Source organism: Diceros bicornis, chromosome 7 (genome assembly GCF_020826845.1).
Source record: "Diceros bicornis minor isolate mBicDic1 chromosome 7, mDicBic1.mat.cur, whole genome shotgun sequence".
NCBI classification, from domain to species: Eukaryota; Metazoa; Chordata; class Mammalia; order Perissodactyla; family Rhinocerotidae; genus Diceros; species Diceros bicornis.
Genome location: NC_080746.1, coordinates 63461354 through 63468011, shown reverse-complemented (window position 1 = coordinate 63468011; position 6658 = coordinate 63461354). Strand labels below are relative to the sequence as shown.

The following is a 6658-nucleotide window of genomic DNA, read 5'->3' as shown; positions in this document are numbered from 1 at the left end:
CTAGTTATTATATAACAAATCACTTAATAAATTCCTTTTTATTAAGTACTTAAAAGGAGACATCCAGTAAAACATCAAGATCTGGACTAGAGGACAGCTTTGTTGGACTCTAATCTCAAGGGTACCCAAAGTAATACTCCCTTTTCCATATTTAAGAAGGATTAGATAGAATTTGAATAGAGTAGGACTCAAAAAATTAGAAACTCCTTAGGTATCCCTGATTAGACTTCCCAAGACAGCTTCTTAGATTAATTTGAAATTTTGTGGATTCAATGTATAATAAGACCATTCCAATTTAAAATATTTTATAAATCCATGTTTCACCCTTACTTAAAAGTTCCTGTGTAAAACTTCTCCATTTTCTTGTCTTTATTCATCATTCAAAATATTTTGGATGAAGATGACTTTTGGAAGGCCTATGCTACTTTTGGAAATTATGCTACTAGTCATCTGGGGCGTGCTTGTTGTTATTGCTTTCCTCTGGCTCATTCGTTTAACAAACATTTTTTCTGAGAATATGTATGTGTGAAATAGTTTTAGGCGCATGAATAAACAAAGTAAATTTGTGGTCTCAGATTTCAGAATCAAATATTCAGAGGCAATCAGTCAAATATTATATATATCCCTATACACATACAAATATATATCTATATATACATATATAGGTGTAAATGGTCCTCAATTTCCCCAATAAAAGAATGGGTTGGATTACAAATGCTAGAGCATTTTTTATTTACATAAAATGCAATATGAGTAACATCATCAGATATAAAAAACAAAAACTTTTGTTATTCCTGCTCCTTACCTTAAGCATCCATCCTGATAGACAAATATTCTTCTCCCTTCTCTTCTTGTTCAACCTTTTATGAATAGGAATGATCTGGGAAAGAGTGAGACTGGCTCCCCATCTGATGTTTAGGTAAGGAGGGCAGAAAAGTTTTGCTAAAATTGAATGGGAGAAAACGAATATTACAAATTACTTTGCATTTTACAAGGAGTCTGGAAAAAGAAGTAAATGGAGAAAGAATCACCAATGGGGAGTCAACATCTAACAGTGATATTCATAATCACCAGCAGCAGCAGAGAGAATGTCCATTCTTCATGACACTCAGTTCCATCCTTCTTTGTTCCTCATATTGGATATGCCAGGGCTAGAAGATGAGCACATATGGATTGGATTCTCCTTTTTCTTTGTATATCTTGTTGCACTCCTGGGGAATGCTGCTGTCCTGTTTGTGATCCAGACTGAGCGTAGTCTCCATGGGCCCATATACTACTTCCTGGTCATGTTGGACTCCATTGACTTGGGTTTGTCCACTGCCACCATCCCTAAAATGCTGAGAATCTTCTAGTTCAGCCTCAGGGACATATCTTTTGAAAGCTGCCTTTCCCAGATGTTCTTCATCCACTTCTTCACTGCCATGGAGAACACTGTGTTGGTGGCCATGGCCTTTGACCACAACATTGCCATTTGTAAGCCCCTTTGGTACACTATGATCCTCACCAACAAAATCATCAGCATCATTGCAGGCATTGCTATTCTGCAGAGCTTGTGCATGGTGGCTCCACTGGTGTTTCTCCTCCTGAGGTTGCCCTTCTGTGGGCACCATATCATCCCTCATACCTACTCTGAGCACATGGGCCTTGCCCGCCTGGCCTGTGCTAGCATCAAAGTCAACATAATATTTGGTCTTGGGGATGTGTTTATTTTAGTATTGGATGTGCTTCTTATTATTCTTTGCTATGTTAGGATCCTCTATACTGTCTTCTGTCTGCCCACCTGGGAAGCCTGGTTCAAAGCTCTCAATACTTGTGCCTCCCATATTGGTGTTATCTTAGCCTTTTTCATACCAGCATTCTTCCCTTTCTTAACACACTGTTTTGGCCACTGCATCCCCCGATATATACACATCCTCTTAGCCAATCTATACGTGGTCGTTCCACCAGCCCTGAATCCTGTAATCTATGGGGTCAGGACCAAGCAGATTAAGGATCAATTTTTAAAAAGATGGTTAACCATCTGTAGCCTTAGAATGTCTTACAGTTCATATTTTCTCCATATGCTCGTTAGAAGGGGTTTATTGTCTAAAAAGATAGAAGGCAGGGACCAAACGTGAATATGAACAGTAATGACATTCCTTTCTCCATAATCTTTTAAATTTAAAGATAATAATGAGTTTATTGAGCATAATATTATAATCCGTAAGGACTGCACTTTTTACAAAGTGCTTATATTTATATTGTTTGAACATCAAGGTAGACCTATAAAGTAGTTACTCCATTCACAAGTTTTCAGATGAATGCTTGATGCTTGGGATTGTTAAATGTCTCTTCTGAAAATCCAGCTGTTAGTGGGAGGTAGTTTTAAAATTGTACCACTTTCTGATTCACCAGAGGAAATACGAAAACAACAGAATGAAATTTGCTCAGGGATTGTAGATAATTTTGGTGACAGGATTCTCAAAATTATAACAATGACATTATTTAACTCATTAGCATTTACTGTTTTAAATAGTTTACTTATATTAACACATCTATTTCTTCTGTGAATTTTATTATGTGGTTACTCTTAATATTTGCATTTTCATATAAGTAAATTGTGGATGAGAAAATTCTCCATAACAAATTATGATTGAGATTTTGGCTCCAGGCACTTAGGGGAACAGAAGAAGCCAGAGATTTAGAAATAAAATAAAGAAAGTAGGGAACAGTGGTACATAATTATGAATGTGTATTTACTAAATGAACATTTATAAACTTCTGCATGTACTATGTGGCTGTTTGGTGATAGACAGATGGAAAGACAGAATCCTATGTCCTGAGAAACCCATCGTGGGAGAGTTAGGCTATTAAAACTTAACAACATTATGCATAACATTACATATTAATTTATATTTGGGAAGAGTTTTTTAGAAACTTTGTAATAATATTCAATAAATATTCCAAAATACTGGGCCAATATATTGAAGATAGCCATGCAAAACTAGAAATATATTTGACTTCACTTTCTATAATAATCATGTAGCAAATTATTGATTTTGTCCATAAAGGAGGTGTTATTTGAAACTACATTCAAGTGAGTCTGCCAGAGTTATATTATCACTTTTTCTTTAGTTAAAACTTCTGATTCTCCATCAATTTATGAGCATGAAAATTCTACTGCATGACCAGAAAATTTTAAAAGTCAGATATTGCCTTCTAAACTTGTAGTTAATTCTGACAAAAATATTGTAAATAGGACAGCATAGATATTCATATATCATACTTGCTAAAAATATCCATAACTACAGCCACATTTTTTGTATTTAGAAAAGCTAATAGACCAAGAGAACATACCAGGGTAATCGAATAAACAGATATCAGACAAATTAATTTAGTCAAACTAACCTAGATATACTCTAGATAAGGTAGGAAAACTTTAATTAAAGAAAATGTGGTATATATACACAATGGGAAACTACTCAGCCATAAGAAACGATGAAATCCATCCATTTGTGACAAGGTGAATGGACCTTGAGGGTATTATGCTAAGCAAAATAAGTCAGAGTGAGAAGGTCAAATACCATATTATCTCACTCATAAGTAGAAGATAAAAACAACAAACAAACAAACACATAGAGACAGAGATTGGATTGGTGGTTACCAGAGAGGAGGAGGGGAGGCAGAAGGGCAAAAGGGATGATTAGGCACATGTGGGTGGTGATGGATTGTAATTACTCTTTGGGTGGTGAACATGATGTAATCCATGCAAAATAGAAGTATAATGATGTACACTTGAAATTTGTACAATATTATAAACCAGTGTAACTGCAATAAAAAAATAAAATAAATAGATAACAGAAGAGCTCATCTACCGGTACATTAACAAATAAAATAATATTATCATATTCAGATATAAGTAGATATAAAATTAATAACATTAATCTACAGAAATTTAGGCCTTTGGATAAAATAACCACAGTAGGAAAAAAATTTTCTGAAGACTTTTTAGAGGATGAATATACAGCTTGAAAATATGTATTTTAGTAATCAGAGGACGAATATTAAAATTATCTGCTTGGCACACTTAGTTTAGCCATTACTGGTGTTTACCAACATTTCTAGTTTTCTTTTTCTTCCAGCAACTTGGGAGGATTACGTGTCCAACCTCTTGCAGTTAGACTCGGCCATGTGACTTGTTATGGCAAATAAAATATTTGTAGAAATGACTTAACCTGTGTTAATTCTAAGAGAAAACATTCAAAAGTGATTGTGTGCGTCTCTGTTTTCTCTACCCCTGCTCTTGTGTACCGTGAAAGCTTTTGTTAAGATGTCATGTCAAAATTCTGATGCCTGCATCAGAATAGATCCCTGTGTGACTACAATATAGTCCTACCCCACCCCAAAAGCCTGTATTAGTTATGTAGTATGAACAAGAATTAAACTTTTGATCCTTTAACACTGAAATTTGGGAGGGGATGGGTGTTACCTCAGCATAAACTAGCCTGTCTTGAATGATATCACACTCACGGGCAGGAAAACTGTTCAAATATATATATTTAGCTAAGAATAACCAAGGTTTTCCTGAAGAAGAAAGTTGGAAGATTTACACTGCCAGAAAATAAGACGTGTTCCAAAACTATAGTGAAGACCTATAAAAAAGCTATCATAATTGGGAGGGTGTGGTTTTGGTGCAAGTATAGAAAATGAATTCTAGTCCAATGAAACTGAATAGAGAGTCCAGAAACAGACATGAAGGTATATGCTTATCTGAATTATGGCGGAGATAACATTGCAGTATAGTGACAAAAGATGATGTTTTCAATGAAAGATACTGGATCAATTAGAGACCCATATGAAAAAGTAATGAATCTTGAAATTTATCTCCTGTCATACAAAAAGTCCTTCTCAAATGAATTGTAGATGTAAACTTGAGAGGAAAAACAATACGGCTTCTGGGAAGAAAGAGAGAATATCTTCATAACCTTGGAATAAAGAAGGATTCTAAAATAAGACACAATTACATACACATATACATGCTAACAATATTGGAAACATATTGATTAATCAGTGTATATTAAGTTTTAGAACTTCATCAAATACACCACTAATGGGAGAGTAGGCAAACAAAATGACTTGTCTTACAGAATATATAGAGAACTGCTATACATTGATCAGAAAAAAGAACACCACAACGTAGAAAAATTAACAAAGGACTTGTGTGGGGATTTTGCAAAGGAGGATATCCAAATTTCTAGTGAACATGAACAGATGTTCTACTTCCTTAGTCATAAGGCGAAATACATTTAAAATCACTAAGCAGTTCCACTATACACTGACCAGAATGAATACAATGAAAAACATTAAGTGGTAGCAAATATGTGGAGCAACTGGAATCCTCACACATTGCTGGTGAGAAGGTAAATTGATAAAATCATTTTAGAAAACTGTTCGGCACTATCTCAGAAAGCTAATCGTGTAAATACCCTATGACTCAAAAATTCCACTCCTAGTTATATAGCCAAAACAGGTGTTACACATGTTCATCTGAAGATATGTACATCAATGATCACAGGGCTCTGTATGTCACGATCAATAATTGATACAGCTCCAGTGTACATTAATAGTAGAATGCATAAATAAAATGTGATATATATAAACAGTGAAATACTATGGAGCAATGAGAATGAACAAACTAGACATATAACAATATAGTGAGTGAAATGAGCCAGACAGAAAAAAGTTAAATGTATAACTTTGAGGGTTTTTATATATATATAAAATATCATATATATGTATTTTAAGTAGAAAAACAAGAATGACAACACAATAGCTGAATTTTCCAATCAGATTCACACAAACCAATGCTTAAGTTTCCAATGATTCAAAGAATACAGAAAATCAAAATGTTTCAATGAAACATTCTTCCTCTGGAGAAAAAGGATATTTCTCAATATTAGTTTCCATGTCCTCTCCATAAAGTTCCTTTCTCTCCCTCAGTATTTCTTCTAATTTTTGATATAACATGTGAAGTTTGCTTTGAGCAATATATGTGTAGAAATTAGTTACATAGAGTGAGTTGTTTTGTTTATGGTATATCCCCATCTTATACCACATTACTTATACAGCTTATTGATTATTTTCCATTATCTTCCAAGAGAAAAAAAACCCTTCACTTCCTAGTGGGCAAACTTAGTCTATGGTGTTAGAAGTCGGGATTGTGGTTACTTTTTCGGTGTATTAGTAACTGGAAGCTGATGAGGTGACTTCTGAATTATTGGTAATATTCTGCTTCTTGACCTGTTTGATGTTGACACTTTGTAAAAACTTATTAATCATATAGTTAATTTTTTATGCATTTTCCTAGAAGGCTGTTATACTTTAGTATAAAGTATACTAAAATATGTCTCGAGAAATAATGAACATAAATTTTAAAAGTAACACATAAAAGTACAAAATTTTATATTTTTGCACAAGACCACATAAAAGAAAACGTTTGTGACTTAGCTAATGCAAAGTTTTCTTAGGTTTGACACTAAGGCATTATTCTTAAAAGAAAAAAAAAGATAAATTGGTCTTCATTAAAAAACAAGAACTTCTGCTCTTCAAAAGACACTTTTAGGGAAGGAAAAAGCAAACCACAGACTGAGAAAAAAGGTTTGCAAAGCAGATATATGAT

The 6658-nt window shown here is 33.9% G+C and overlaps 1 pseudogene; it reads left to right on the top strand.

Moving 5' to 3' along the window:
- The first annotated feature begins 1088 nt into the window (after positions 1-1088).
- On the top strand, positions 1089-2117 carry LOC131409105 (olfactory receptor 52E8-like; annotated as a pseudogene).
- The last annotated feature ends 4541 nt before the right edge of the window (positions 2118-6658 follow it).